The 16996-nt window shown below is 36.6% G+C and overlaps 3 pseudogenes; all 3 read left to right on the forward strand.

Moving 5' to 3' along the window:
* The first annotated feature begins 868 nt into the window (after nt 1-868).
* LOC120141670 lies at nt 869-7011 on the forward strand (annotated as a pseudogene).
* Nucleotides 7012-8579: 1568 nt separating this feature from the next.
* On the forward strand, nt 8580-10750 carry LOC120141547 (annotated as a pseudogene).
* Nucleotides 10751-14414: 3664 nt separating this feature from the next.
* Nucleotides 14415-16728, forward strand: LOC120141583 (annotated as a pseudogene).
* Nucleotides 16729-16996: the final 268 nt, after the last annotated feature.

Genomic DNA, 16996 nt, shown 5'->3' on the forward strand with positions numbered 1-16996 from the left:
AGATTGCCTTCGATTATATATCTGCAAAAGAATTATATTAGTAAAATATTAAATAAAGTAAAAATATAATAGTAAAAATATTATAAAATATACCTTAAAAAGAGAGTATTTGAGAGAATTTAGAGAATTTGAGAGAATTTGGTGTGATAAAAGTGATTGAGGACGGGGACGTTAGAGGTTGGGTATTTAGGGGTATAGCACGCCCCTTGCACCGCGCTATACCCCACGTGTCAGATATCCAGGTATAGCGCGGATCAAGGGGCGCGCTATACCCACGTGGCGCCAGATCACTGTATATCGCGGGGCAGGGGACGCGCTATACCCACGTGATGCTAAATCAGCATATAAAGCGATGCAGGGGGCGCGCTTTCCTACTAAGGGTGTTAAATCGAAAAATATAATCTAACCGATGTTAGATCAATAATAATACCGATCACCGATAATATACCGAAAAAATCACCTTTTTTATGGAGTAGATATAAACAAAATTCCATAATAAGCACCATCACGTCATTAGTAAAATGCACTATCATGAGGAAATTTAAATTTCAAAGTGATTCATCCTGACAATCTTTACATCCATCACTGTGTGATTGCCCCTTGACAGGGTCTTATATATGTACTGGAGAAAGATATCATGTGTTACAATAAATTTTTGCATATCATATATTAATTACGTTTTTTATTTTATAAATTAATATTTGTTCAAAATTTTCTTAATCAATTAATAATGCAAACATTCTACAAACGTAATTATTTGAACTTAAGACCTCTAAGAAAAAATATCATTCCCGTTCACTACTTGATGGGTTTATATTATTATTTTTTAAAACATAGTGAGAGCATATATATATATATATATATAAAGATGGGTCGGAACGGCAATTGGAAGTTTTTGACATGTCTAAGTGCGCCACCGAGTAAGGGACGCTGGAGGCATATCGTAATCAAGGCAAAAGGGTATGTTTTCAGTTTCAGTTTCAGTTTCAAACGTTTTTAGAAATAAAACAAACGGAATCAAACAAAAACATGGATGGATGAACCAATCCAACCACCCCATGTCAACTTCAATTAACAAAATTCCAGTGAAGTGGACGCCAAGAAACTAAACTCCAGTACTCATAATCTATTTCTATTTACCTCATTACATCAAACTCCATTTCTAGCGACCCTTTCACTTTTTTTCATGTCTTCATAAAATAGATTTCTTTTCACCTCCTCATCAAAACTCATTCATTGCACTTCCACACATCCTTTTCAATTTTTCTCTTGGAGGCAGAGGAAGTCGGCGGCGGCACCATTGTCGGACGGACGGGGATTGATACCCGACCACCCCTTTCGGTCAGTTAAGGAGGCTGTCATGTTATTCGGAGAAAAAGTTTTGGTTGCAGATATTTATGGCAACAAGCTCAAAGAGGTTGTCTCTTTTTCCTATACTTGCATAAATTAATTCACGCATATGTTTGTGCTAAGTTTGTACATATCGATAATATTGTACGTTATACAAATGTATATAAGTACGAGGTTATGACGTATTACGTGAATCTTGTTAGGAAAATAAACCGAGTACAAGTAATTTCCCTATAACCAGATTAGTGAGAATGCGAAATAAAAGCGGAAAAATAATACCCGAAAATTGATAACGGAGTTCAGCCAATTGTGCTTACGTCTCCGGGCTGCTGCAGATCTTTTACTAAGAGAGAAAATTTACAGGTGTTTACAAAACACTCACTACTCACAAGAAAGCTCTCTAGTATAGGAAGAAAGAAATGTTTTGGGATTATTTTGAAGCTAAATGGGTAAGGGTATTTATAGTAGAAACTTAGGGACTAATCTTTGAAAATACCCTAAAGTGCAATGACTAAAGTGAATTTACCCATTCCTATTTTCAACAAACATCTACCAAAATTTTACCAAACTTTGAAAACATTTTTCAAAGAAACATTTACCAAACTTTGAAAAAACATTTTCCAAAGTTGGTTGCCAAACTTTGAAACTTTTAACAATCTCCCACTTGAAGACTGATTTTAATATGTCTTCACACCTCGATCAATGCAGCAGCATGTCTGGTCTTGTTATTCTAGCATGCCAACTGAAGTTGAACACAACTTCAGTTTATCCGTAGTCACCGTCTTTGTCAACATGTCTGCCGGATTTGAGCTCCACTAATCTTTTCAAGTTTCAAAATCCCATCTTCCAGAAGAGACCGGATAAAATGATATCTCAATTGTATGTGCTTTGTCCTGGAATGAAAAGACGGATTCTTTGCTAGATGGATAGCACTTTGGCTGTCGCAATACAAGATATTGTTTTCTTGTTTCTTGCCTAACTCTTCCAAGAAACTTTGGAGCCAAACCATCTCCTTGTGGCTTCCGTAACAGCGACATATTCTGCTTCAGTTGTGGAGAGAGCAACTATCTTCTGTAGTTGAGAAACCCAACTCACTGCAGTTCCTCCTAGAGTATAGACATACCCTGTAGTGCTCCTTCTGATGTCGACATTTCCGGCTAAGTCAGCATCTACATAGCCTGTCAGTATCATATCTCCACCTTTGAAACAAAGTGCTTTGTTTGTGGTACCCGAAGATATCTGAGGATCCATTTGACTGCTTCCCAGTGTACCTTGCCCGGATTATTCATGTACCTGCTAACAGCTCCCACTGCATGAGCAATATTCTGGTCTGGTACAAACCATGGCTACATCAGACTTCCAATTGCTGAGGCATACGGCACCTTCACCATGTGTGCACGTTCTTCCTCCGTCTTTGTGATTGGTCTTTGGAGAGTCTGAAATGAACACCTAAAGGTGTACTACTGGTTTAGCATCTTGCATGTTGAACCTGGAGAGTACTTTGTTGATGTACTCAGCCTGTGATAACATCAAAGTCCGACTTTGTGTCTCTCTTGATCCATCCCAAGATCTGCTTTTGCAGCGCCCAGATCCTTCATAGCAAACTGCTTCGACAATTTTGCTTCAAGTGTATAATCTTGCATGTCTGAGCCTGCACACGAGCATGTCATCAACGTACAATAATAAAATAATGAAGCTGTTGTCGAACCTCTTGATGTAGCAACAATGATCTGCTTGGCATCTGATAAAAACCACTGCTACTCATGAAACTATCGAACTTCTTGTACCACTGTCTAGGAGCTTGTTTTAAACCATACAAGCTCTTCTTCAACCTGCATACCAGGTTTTTGTCTGCCTCTATGAAGCCTTCTGGCTGCCTCATATAGATTTCTTCCTCCAAATCACCATGAAGGAAGCTGTCTTACATTAACTGCTCAAGATGTAAATTCTCTGCAGCTACAATTTCAACACCAGTCTGATTGTAGACAATTTACGACTGGAGAGAAAATTTCATTGTAGTCAATACCTTCTTTTTGCTGAAAGCCTTTGACAACCAATCTTGCTTTGTAGTTTGCTCCCATCGTCTTCTTTGATCCTGTAAATCCACTTGTTGTGGAGCGCTTTCTTGCCTGGTGGTAATTCAGCTAATTCCCATGTCTGATTTGACATAAGCGAGTCCATCTCATCTTCATGGAAAACTCCCACTTGACTGAATCCTCCACTGCATTGCTTCATCATAGTACTCTGGTTCCATTGTCAGTCAGCAACAAGTAGTGTAAAGAAGGAGAATACCGTTGGGTTGGTTTAAGAATCTGGAGGAGCGTCTCAGTTCTGGTGTGCCTGGTTCTTCTTGAACTGCTTCAGGATGATCTGAACATCATTTCCAGAAATCTCCTCGAACTCAGCAAATCCTTTGTTTCAGCTTCGGTATTACTTGATTCTGCGGTTGACCTATCTTTGTACATCACATTTTCATTGAAAATGACGTCTCTGCTTCTGATGATCTTCCGATTTCATAGTCCCAAAACCGGTAACCGAACTCATCACGCCATAACCAACAAAAGCACATTGTTGGACTTAGCATCAAGCTTCTTCTTTCAGCAGAGTCTATGTGTACATAAGAAATACAACCAAACACTCTTAAGTGTGAAAGGTTTATTTTTTCTTGCTCCAAACTTCCTCTGGTATTCTGCCATCCAAAGGAACTGAGGGCCCACGGTTGATCAAGTAAGCTGCAGTGTTGATTGCTTCAGCCCATAGAAATTTGGGCAAGCCGCATTATCCTCATACTTCTGGCGTTCATTCAGAGTTCTGTTCATGCGCTCTGCTACACCATTATGTTGCGGTGTCTTGGGAACTGTGTCTCCATCTTGATCCCATTGTTTGCACAGAAATCTCTGAATCTACTGTCTCTGTACTCCTCCATTGTCAGACCTCAACCGCTTGACTTTCAAACCAGTCTCATTTTCCACCAGGCCTTCCATTTTCTGAAGGTATCAAAGACTTCTGATTCTTCTTCAGAAAAAAACCCACACCTTCCTTGTTGAATCATCGATGAAGGTGACATAATATAGTGAGCTGCAAGAGATGGAACTGGGGATGGTCCCCCCAGTATGACCAATTCTAACCTTTCTGTCTTGGGTGTCTTGCCAATCTTGCAAAAACTGACTTTCTTTTGTTGCCAAAGATGCAATCCTCGCATAGTCCGACTACATTCTTTAGATCCGGCAGCTTCCCTTTTGACAAAAGTGTCTTCATCCCTTCTCGCTCATATGGCCAAGCCTTGGTGCCATAGGTTTGATTTCCATCAGCATCTGCTACTGCAATGATATTCTCTAAATTTGAGGTTACATAGAGAGTACCAGTCTTCTTACCACGAGCAATGACGAGTGCTCCTTGATAATCTTCCATTCACAGCCTGAAAAAGTTGTACTATATCCTTCTCCATCAAGCTGCCCAACAGAAATCAGATTTCTTTTGAGGCCAGGAATATGTCTCCTGTCAGCTTCCAGGTGGTCTGGTTTGGCAGCTTTAGTCGGATGTCTCCTTTTCCGACGATCTTCAAGGTTTCATCATCAGCTAGATGAACCTTCCCAAAATCACCACTGACATAGTTCTCCATGATTCTCGGCATGGGGTGGAGTGAAAAGTGCCCCTGAATCCAGATCCATGATTCAATCGGACTGTTGACGCTTAAAATCATGGCATCACCTGTCTCCTCCGTCATGTTGGCAGATTCCTGTGCGCCGGTATTTTCTTCGGTGCTCGGCAATCTTTTGAAGTGACCCTTCTTGCCGCAATATAACAGGTAAAATCTTTATTTCCTGTTCTTGATTTGCCCCTTCTGGATTTTGATCTTCCACGATTTGAATTTCTTTCTGAAGTTCTCCCTCTAGACTCCGTGCAAGGCTGAGGAGGTTGATGCTTCACCCGATTCTCTTCGTCGAATTTCTTCACTCAATACCAGATCCCGAACATCGTCGAATTTTAATTGTTGTTTCCGACGAACTGCTGACTGCTAACAGTAGCATTCCAACTGTCTGGTAGAGATGATAAGAGAATTAAAGCTCGAACTTCATCATCGAAATCAATTTCCACTGAACTCAACTGGGTTGTGATTGTGTGAGTTCATTTAGGTGTTGTGCCACCGATGCCCCTTCCGCATCCGCAAATTGAATAATCGCCTCATCAAATGAACTTTGTTGAGGCCGATGGCTTCTCGTACATATGGAGAGAGCCGCCATAAGACCCGCCGTGGTCTTTTCCTTTGCTATGTTAAAAGCAACATTGCGGGATAATGTCAGTCGGATAACTCCGAGGGCTTGTCTGTCGAGAAGAGCCAATCTTCATCCTTCATGCCCTCTGGTTGCTTTCCTGAGAGAGGTGATATAGATTTTTCTGGTACAAAAATCTTCAATCTGCATCTTCCAAAAGCCAAAGTCCGCAATCGAACTTTTCAATTTTCACCTTCCCTTCGTCTGCAGCCATCGCTTCCACTCGAATCTGGCGTTTGGATCGTTTCTGACAATTCTTGCGAATCACGTATTAGAAACACCACCGTCGACAAACTCGTATCGCCGACCGAATTTCACTATTCACGAAATTCACTATTCACGTGAATAGTAATAAATAGTAACCTCGCAGAAAAATTTGACAAAATTCACAACCAAAAGCTCTGATTACCAGTTGTTAGGAAAATAAACCGAGTACAAGTAATTTCCCTATAACCAGATTAGTGGAGAATGCGAAATAAAAGCGGAAAATAATACCCGAAAATTGATAACGGAGTTCAGCCAATTGTGCTTACGTCTCCGGGCTGCTGCAGATCTTTTACTAAGAGAGAAAATTTACAGGTGTTTACAAAACACTCACTACTCACAAGAAAGCTCTCTAGTATAGGAAGAAAGAAATGTTTTGGGATTATTTTGAAGCTAAATGGGTAAGGGTATTTATAGTAGAAACTTAGGGACTATCTTTGAAAATACCCTAAAGTGCAATGACTAAAGTGAATTACCCATTCCTATTTTCAACAAACATCTACCAATTACCAAACTTTGAAAACATTTTTCAAAGAAACATTTACCAAACTTTGAAAAAACATTTTCCAAAGTTGGTTGCCAAACTTTGAAACTTTTAACAAATCTATATCCATATCCATATCCGATGCTCTTGTATAGTCAGATGATAGTTGAAGTACGAGAAAGCGGGAAAGGCCAATCAAAGGTTGCTGTCCTAACATCCGAGCTAGAAGAAACAAAGCAAAGGACGAAAGAGGAAGGCAACTTAATGTCATGCAGCATAAAAGCATTAAAAGAAGAGCTTGAAAGAACGAAGAAAGATCTGCAGCAGTTCAGGGAAAAGGAGTTTCAGAAGCAGCGATTTCAGCCTGAGAAAGAAGACTTCAAGTTCATCGAAAAGTCAACCAAAATGGGTTTCATAACACAAAACGAAGAGTCTGCAGATGAGTTCCAAAAGAAGAGATACGTGAAATCTGCAAGCCCTCCTTCATTAGCTCAAGTTGTTGTCAACAAAGAGGAAAAAGGAGTTAAGAAAGTAAGAAGGAAGCCGACAATCTCCATAATTGGATGGCTTTTTGCCAATAAGAAAGGAAGTCGAGAAGATGATCAGTCCCATAGAACAAATGACTTTCAAAGGCATTAGAAGTTGAGCTTTTTGCTTGTTGGAGTTGCCACCAGGACAAATGCAATTGGAGAGTGTGTGTGATAATCGGTACATCGTTGCCCACAACTTTGATTTTCTATTATCGGCTGTATGTTTTGTTGGCCTCGTTAGTTTCAACAATGAAGTTATAAATTGTACTTGTATTTCAAAATCAATTCGGAAAATAAACATCCAACTATGATTTTGGTTTTCTTATTAATTGGTGATGTAATATAATGTTATATTCTACTTTTTTTACACCTAGGAATAAATTAAACCCATGATAGGAAGAATGAATAATTGACCATTAAACTAAACTGTAAATTTAATTATTTAATGATAAAATATAACATATAATTGGATAAAGTGTATAAATGGTACCTGATTATATGTCATTGTTTTGTTGGGTCTCCGACCATTAAATTTTTCAAAATGATCTCCCAATTATAGGACGTTGTTTTTTAGTTCTCTGACTATTAAAAGTAATAAAATGGTCACCCAACTATTCATATGTTCCAAACTCGTTCTTTTTGCGTTAAAAATATCAGCCTAAACTGGATGTTAACCTGTTGATTGAGATATGATAAAATATGATATCATAACCGTTTGAACTGTATTTTATGGATGTACTCTCTGCTTACATTATGATGTCGAGCTAATACTTGAAATATTATGTTGTCGAACCAATACTTGAAAGCAACACAATGCCACTAGACATCATTAAATATTATTTTATTATATCCTAATCAACATGTTAACGTCTAGTTCAGAAGTCTGTCAATTTTTAAACATAAAAGATCGAGTTTGGAACATATGAATAATCGGTGATCATTTTGTAACTTTTAATAGCCGAAAGACTCAACAAAGTAACGTCCTATAATTGGGGTATCATTTGTGTACTTTACCCCGTATAATTAAAATGTGGATTGTCATTCTTGTTCTCGTGACTTTCTTAACCATTTGTGTACTTTACCCCGTATAATTAAAAGATTGTCGTTTCCCAGCTGTAGTAATCCAATTATAAAATCAAGTGGGGCTCTGTTCGTTAATGAATATGGAAATTGATATTAGACAAGTTTACTTCTCAAATTCCTATCTCTTCCTCTTTACTGCAATTTCTTTGAACTTTTCTGCAATTTTCTGGCGCTTGCGAATCAAAAGGCGAGAAAGCAAAAACAAAGTTGCCTAATTCATGTATTGGGATAAATAAAGCCAAAACTTGACTGCTGACTATATGCTAATATGACTCAAATCGTCACGCTCCAATTCAATATTATTAATAATGGAGTTCAAAATTTTCAATGTACCGTTCAAATTCCTCTCTACCTTAAGCAAATAATAAATAAAGACCATGAAGCATTTGTCCTAAGCAGCTACATGTTCTAATTCATCGCATAGTTTCCTCGAAAGTTCCCAACTTCCTTTCCATTTTTTCTTCAAGGCAACTCAAAAGAAGTTCCAGTACAATTACTATTTACTTTAGTTTTTAGTATAAAAGAATCTCTTTCATTTCATGGTACACCCACTTTGCTTCTTTCCTTCTTTTTTTTTTCATTTTAGAGCAAAGGCCTGCTAGTCTAAAGCATTTGGTACTCGAAAGATTGCAAAGCCAAGAACATGAACTCGTTGTGGGCGTATTTGGCTTCCATTGCCTTGATTCGTACCACCATCTACAGTTACCTGCCTGAAAGACTGCGCTTATACATCTCTTCACGCTTTGAGGAATGGACTAGCCGTTTCACCTCGGAGGAGACCATGGTGTTTAAAGATTACCAAAGCTCAAAGATGAACCAACTTTTCCAGGCTGCAAATCTTTACCTCGGGGAATCACTGCCCACCATTTCGATCCCTCGTGTGACCGTAGAAAAGACCGAGAGTGTCAGGAACCTCACCTTTTCCATTGAGAAGAACACTGAGATGGTCGACGTCATTGAAAGTGTGCCAATGAAGTGGAGGTACTTCTCTGATTATAGCCAAGGAATGCACAAGCACGAGATCAGATGGTCACCAACTCTTATTTGACACACATCCTAGAAAGAGCCGACAAGATCGAGGAGAGTAACAGGGTGGTGCAGCTCCACACGGCCGCTCATGATTTTTGGACCCCGAAACCTGTGATAATTCAGCACCCCATGACGTTTGAGACCTTGGCCATGAATGGTAATCCGAAGAAGGAACTTCTGGAGGATCTGGACAGATTCATGAATAGTAAAGAATATTACGAACGGATTGGAAATGTGGAAAAGAGGGTATTTGCTTTATGATCCTCCAGGCACCGGGAAATCTAGTTTGATTGCTGCTATGGCAATCATCTGAATTTTGACATCTATAACTTGAATCTCTCATCTGTCTCCTCAGACCTTGTTTTGCAGAATTTGTTGCTTAGCATGGCTAATCGTTCCATTCTTGTCATGGAAGATATAGACTGCTCCATTAAGCTGCAGAACAGAGAATCCGGGATTAAACAACCTATAAAGTATCATCAGCAGAACAAGGTTAGTACAGCATTTACCTGAAAATTATGTACTTGAATTCTTTAGTAACTTGATATCTTACTTTCTGTGGTGAAATCATTGAAATTGTGGGTAAAGACCAATGTTCTTAAAGAGTAAAACTTGTTTAGATTTGTTTGATTGGTTCACAGGAGCACAAACTTTGCTCGAGTCTATCCTCTTAAAAGTTTTCTATTTTATCGAGTGTAATTCCATCTTTCAAGTCATTCTCGCAGGTAACACTTTCTGGACTCCTCAAATTCTTTGATGGTATTTTATCCTGCTGTGGGGAAGGAAAGATTCTGGTTGCCACCACCAATTACAAAGATTGGATCGACCTACATCACTTACTGCACTTTCTCTGACTTTAAGCAACTGGCTTTAAAGTACTTATGAGATTTCTGATCACAGTCTCTTTCATCATATCGAAAAGCTCCTAACAGAGGTTAAAGTTTCTACTGCTAAGGTTGCTGGTGAACTGGTGAAGACTAGGGACCCTAAGGTGTCTTCTCGAGGGCCTGATCAAGCATCTTGAAGAAAAGGTAAACATAAGAACTAGTGCATATACATATAGGAAAATTTGTACTTTTTACATAGTCTTAGTCCCTTTTGGGTTTTTTTCGTGGCGAGTTGCTTTGATTTAGAGGCTGATAGTGCCAATTATTGATTAATTGGGAGTTTTCTGCAGTTGATTACAGATGGAAACTCTGAAGTAAGTCCCAGGCATCTTTCATCTCCTTCTCAGACATCAAATTGCCAAGGAATCCTCAGTATCCCTTCCTTTGGCATCAAATGGAATTAGCATGGACAATGTAAAGTCTTCAGGTCCCAAACCAGATGTTTCAGCCTATAAAGAGAAGGCCAAAATAGAATTGAAATTAACGGAGAACGGACCAGACAGCGAGGCTGACAACAACTTCGACAAGAAGGATTTAATCCAGGCTTAACCTTCACGCCATAATATTCTACAAGTCATTGAAGACATGGAAAAGGAGCTGTTGAGCTACAAAGAAGCAATAATAACACTTGAAAAGAAATCATGTGTGACTCTGAATAAACTGGCCAAGATTAAGGCCACAATATGAAGAAACTCTCTCAGAAACTGAGCTCTAGTTGGACATCTTTTAGGTCAATATTAAATGGGTTACTTCCTTCAGGAACTGAAGCCCTTTGCTGGTGACTAAAATATTGTAATAATTCAAAGGAATCTTATAAACAATGGTACTTTATTGACTCATAAATCAACTTTCCTTGAGAATTAAGTAAGAATCTTCATTTCTGCCTTTTGCTGCCTGAGTGATACTTTAAAAAGCTTAAGACAAGATAATAATGTGAAAAGGATGGTATGAGAGAGACTGACACAATAACGAACAGGTTAAAAGGGGAAAAAACAGCAGCAACTTAAAGTAGTCCATATTCATGCATTTTTATCCAAAGCAATGAAAGCTTGTGCTTTCGAACACCATGACGAATCTGAGTTCACTAACTGTAGGATTTATATCTAATGCAAATTCAAAGGAATCTTATAAACAATGGTACTTTATTGACTCATAAATCAACTTTCCTTGAGAATTAAGTAAGAATCTTTCATTTTCTGCCTTTTGCTGCCAAAGTGATTACTTTAAAAAAGCTTAAGACAAGATATAATAATGTGAAAAGGATGGTATGAGAGAGACTGACACAATAACGAACAGGTTAAAAGGGGAAAAAACAGCAGCAACTTAAAGTAGTCCATATTCATGCATTTTTATCCAAAGCAATGAAAGCTTGTGCTTTCGAACACCATGACGAATCTGAGTTCACTAACTGTAGGATTTATATCTAATGCACATGCAGTTTATAGATTTGTTATTAACAACCAAAATCAAGTGTGTACATGTGAAAGGACAAGCACGAATGTTCAGGGATGGACTGAAAGGGGGCGGGTGGAGACAGTCGCATCCCCTAAGCGAAGTGAGATGGCTTACCTCGATTGGCTTGGAATCTACCTGCTGGTTTACACTCGTTTCTGGAGCCACCAGCAGAGGTCCGAGATGTCTGATATGAAGATGTTCATGCTGTTATGACCGTTTAAAGTTTACTCTTTCCTTTGTATTAAAAAAAATTGATTGGTTCTTATTATTTTTCTTTTCTTTTATTTTAGTTATTAATAATGTAGGGTCGTTTATGTTGGAAATTGACATTAAAGATGATAATTACTAGTAATTTTGATAACAATATCATACGTGGCTATTGAAATGGCTGTCCCTTATTCCCATATGTAACAAGGTAAGGGGGAGTTAAGATAATAGGCTGCCCTCAACACTAGGTTGAGAACAGCTTCCGTAGGAGACCTCCAAATTATGAAAATGCCCTCCATAGGATTCGATCCCACGACCTCAAAGTTAAAAACCTTGTGCTCCCCCTTAATATTCTTAAATTTAAAATAAATCTTTTAATTTAGATATTATAAAGTAATTTTTGTCAAAAGTAGATTCATTTAAGAACGAACTAACTAAACGACCTCAATGGAAGGATTTATTATTATTCCTTAGGGGGTGTTTGGATTGGGGAATGTGGGATTCCCATGGGAATGGAATCCACATTCCCCCGTTTGGTTAGCCCGGGAATCCTATTCCCGGTAATGTAAGATTACCAATAGTGGATTTTTTGGGGTATATTACCGGGAATGTCATTACCTCCCTTTCCTTAGGTATTGTTGGATTACCGGCGTTTTAGACTAAAATGCCCTTAAATTTTATTTTTTTCAAAAATATTTATTCTGTCATCGAATAATAAAAATTTTACGAATGTTAAATTACAAATTTATCCTTAAATTATTTTAGATTTACAAAAAAAAATCTATAATTAAAATTTTATATAATGTTCAAGGGTTTAAATAAAATTTTACCCTTTCATTAAACTTTTTTTTATTTTTAATTTTATAAAAAATATATAAATATTATGAATTTAATTTTTTTTAAAGAAAATATATAAATATTTTCCAACTTGTAATATTACACAAATATATAATTAGGACAATTTGGTCAAATATACATTCCAATAATCTTTTATTCCTTAACCAACACGGTAATTACATTCCTGCTAAGCCAACCAAACACAAAATACAACATTCCCAGTAATGCTATTCCTTGGTAATCTTACATTCCCACTGGTAATCTTATATTCCGTGAACCAAACGCACCCTTAAGGTTTTGGGTTTAAACATTGTGTATGCAAGGGTGTTAGCCTTCATTATTAAAAAAAGTTAGAATCTTTAACCATATATTATCTTGTATTAATTCAGATTTATAAAAAATATTATAATAACTCAAAATGCTAAATTTTTAAAACATCTATAATATTTTCCTAAAAAGCTTATATATACACACACACGTACGTTTCTTTTAACAAAATTCATATACTTTTTTTAATATATATTTGACTCTTCTCTTTCTTTCATTTTAAATTAATTCAATCAATAAATAAAATATCAATAAATTTTTTTCTTAAATTTTTCTTTTAGTTTTCTCTAAGTGGTAAGCAGTTTATCTCCTTTTTCTTTTGTCTTTGTTGATCAGCAACGTTATTAATTTTAGTGTTAGTTGTCGACCGTCGTTATTCTTTATTGTCCTTTTATTTTCTTATATTATATCTTTATTTTCTTTTATTTTTTGATTTCAATAAGTCTGTTTGTATGGCACGTTTTCATCTGCTTTTATAGTACGTTTTCTTCTACCTTTTGGCAAGTTTTTCGGTCGTTTGGTCGTTATTTTCACTTATCTTTTTCTAAGGGTTGATTTGACATTGCCACAACTGATCAAGATGACGCTTATCTGTTATATTGTTGATCTTCCTTGCTTTGGACCTTTTGATTGGACTTGGATACCCATTATGCCTTCATGGATAACTTTTCACGTCGCTCGAGTCTGATTTGCGGTTTGTCGGTGGTATTTCTGTCGCTTGATCCCCCTATTGTGATTCGTTTGTCGACGTGATCATATCTATTTGTATCTATCTTTGCTTGAATTTTCTTGGTTAGATTTTAATATTTTCTTATATGGTCCTTGTGTAATATTAAATTGCTAGTTTTTTTAATGATTATAGAAAATTATCCTAATTATGTACTTAATTTACAATTATGATTGTGAATCTTTATTGTAATTTAAGATATTTCATATTTTAAATAAAATTAGCGATTTCTTTAAAAAGAAAAAAATGTAATTCGATCGATTTTTGTAGAGATTAGTAGGAAACACTTCATACAAAACTCATCTTTTACTATATCAATAGAAGATGTTTCTTATTAGGGGTGAGCGTTCGCTCGAGTTAAGTAAAAAAATTTAAATTATTTGAGTTAATGAGTCCTATTTTATGACTCAAATTTTATTTAAATTTTTTTGAGCCAACTCGAGTTTATAAAATCCGAGTCAATTTGTTCAAATTTATGTTTAAATTCGATGTGTGATATACGTATATTATACAAAGTAGAGAGATTTGACTCAAACTTGAAAATCAATGTACTAGTTATTAAATTTTTTTGAGTTATTTGAGTTCAATTTTATAACTCGACTTGAATTTAATTTTTTTTGAGTTGAGTCGAATTTATAAAATTATGAATTAAGTCAATTCAAATTGAATTTTTCTAAATAAAATTGAGTCAATAGATTGAATTTTAGAATTGAATCTAATTTTACTTAACCCTACTTACAACAAAATATGTATTTAATTATGTGAAAGAAAAAGTTGTCAATTTAAAAAATTAATCGATTTTGAATGTGAGAATAAAAATATATATATTTTTAATGGGTTATATTTGGGTACTTGTGAAAAAGACATTATTGGTAAAATGGAGCATGGGGAGGTTACCTGTCTATCAAACATACCTTAGCCAAAAGATCTTTCGAAAAAAAATAAATCCTTTTTCTTTAATAGAACGAAGAAGACGAACCCGAGTGCCTTGGAATTTGTCTTCTGCCAGTCAAACACCACATTATTGCTTTTGTTTCCCTACAATCAGGTTTTCTCTTCCTCCCTCGTCTTCTTTCTCAAGCTCTTTCAAAATCCCAAAACGAGAAAAAGGGTAGCTTTTTGAGTTCTGTCTTTTATTGTCCTCCATTTTTTTTTTATGTTGTTTGTAGATGAAAATGTAATATCCTTTTCCTTTCAAGCTTGATTTTTTTTCTCTGGGTAGCAGATTTTGTTTCTTCTCGTTTCTGTTAATGGATAATGGTTTGATTTTTGTCTTAACGTGTTTGGTATTTGATCAGCAAATGGGTATTCGGCATATGGTTCTTTTTTGTTGCTTTCTGACTTATTTCATTTCCATCGCGGTTTGCTAGGGCTTTGTTGGTTCAGATCGTGGAATTGATCTATTATTGTTTGATTATGGCAAAGATGATGACGAATATCTTAACTTTCAAGGGGGAAATCATGATTTTTTTTAAGAATATGAGGAATTTTGCAAAATTCAATTTGGTACGAGGCACTGTTTTCACAATCTGTGACATTTCCTGGAGCTAATTCGTGTTTTGGGGAGCTCAAAGAAACTTACTGAAGTCAACTTGAAGATATGGGTAGGAATTAGGAAATGTTTTTGATGTTGCAAGAGGCATGATAGCCATCTCTAATAAAGTGATGCTAGCTTAAGTGGGATCACCTGGTTGTTTTATTTTCATGTTGGGATTGGAAAACAATATTTAGGCGATTCTGTTGTGTGTTAGATGTAAGATGTTCTCATAGCATCTTTAACTAGCATAATTCGAATGAAATGGTTCGATTGGATACGGACATTGTTAATGCTTACTATCTTCATTGATAATGATACTGGATTTTGGAAGTTGGCAATCCATGAGAGCTAGAATCTTGTCAGGGCATGCAATTCCTATCTTATAGAGTCTAATTTTGGTGGCTAGTATTGAAATATTGCATCTTAGGTGTGTAAAAGTGTCGTATGTGTGATGGAAATATATTTGTGAATTAGTAACATTGGGAGGTTTGCATCTTTTCTGTTGGCGGAGTGTGGGTTTGGAGTTTTAGCAAGCATCTTGCTTCCTTTTTTGTTTTGCAATCCATTCGTTTTTGTATCAAATATGTGTTCTGTTAGCATTTCTATTGTTTGTGTTTTTGGTTACAAGTTCATATGCCATTAAACCTTCATGTTCTGATTCCTAGTTTTCATAACTTAGGAAAGGGCATGGAAGCCGAGGACAATCTGAATTTGTCAACTCTGCAGTCTCAGCGTAATGAAACTCATGAACTGTGGAAGCAGGAGATTGAAAAACGCCAAGGCCAAGTAGATTTGATACAAGTCAAAATTATGGAGGTAAAGGCTTGCATAGAGGGATTAGAGGAGTCAAAGGAGGAGTCGGATGTTCTTTGGCAAAGGGTGAACACTACAGCAACATTGTTGACTTACCTGAAATCTAAAGCAAGAATAATGGCTGTTCCTGGTTTAGCCCATAAATCATGTGGCATCAAAGTATTGGAAGTGGTGGGGATTGTGGATAAAGAAGGAACACCGCTATCTGGCTGGTCAAGGAGCGTTGATCTCTGTTCATTTGATTGTTTGGATGATGAAACATGGATTCGAATTAGTAGACAGCAAGGTTCTTTAGATGCAAAAGATGGAGCTTATATTGGAGAATTAATCAAGTCTGTGCAGATGGTCACAGATGTAATGGAACTTCTTGTTAAGAGGCTCATCATGGCAGAATCTGAAACTGCTCTTGAGAAAGAAAATGTAACTTTAGGTCAGGAAGAAATTAAAAAAGAAGGCAGTCCAAATTGAGAATATGTCTATGAAGTTAGAAGATATGGAAAGGTTTGCTCTGGGTACAAATAGTGTTCTTAATGAAATGAGGCAGAGGGTTGACGACTTGGTTGAAGAAACTTCTAGACAGAGGCAACAAGCTACTGAAAATGAACAGGAGCTTTCTGGTGTGAAGCAGGATTTTGAGTCCCTCAAATCTTATGTTAATAGTCTCATTAGTGTAAGAGAAACCCTTCTTTCATCAGAGAAGCAATTTCAAACTATTGAGAGGCTCTTTGAACGGTCAGTATGATCTTTGAGTTCTGTGTTCTCCTTAACTTCAGTTATTCTTTGATTCTTAAATGTTTGAACCGTTTCAGAATGCTCAGCAAATAATATGAACATTGTTCTTTTGGATATTCCTGCATCAGACAATACAAATTGTAACATTACTGCACTTGTTGGTAATTTGTATATTATTAATTGGCAAATTATGACGTGGATCTGTCTTTGTGTCATTGCTTTTCAACCATCAATGATGTGTTTTCGTGAAGCTAGGTTGCCTATTCTCATGTTTTTCTACTACTGAGGAGTCCTATTTGAGAAGTCCTATATATTTATTTTTTGGCTAGTGTTGCAATTTTAAGACATGTAATTATAGACATGAATTTGATTGGAAATGCATGATAGCGGCAACTATTTTCATACGTGCAAAACTGCAATTTGCATCTGATAGATGGGTGGATGTGCTGGGAATGGTGGT

The sequence above is a fragment of the Hibiscus syriacus genome, unplaced genomic scaffold, assembly GCF_006381635.1.
Source record: "Hibiscus syriacus cultivar Baekdansim isolate YM2019G1 unplaced genomic scaffold, ASM638163v2 tig00110812_pilon, whole genome shotgun sequence".
Taxonomy (NCBI): Eukaryota; Viridiplantae; Streptophyta; class Magnoliopsida; order Malvales; family Malvaceae; genus Hibiscus; species Hibiscus syriacus.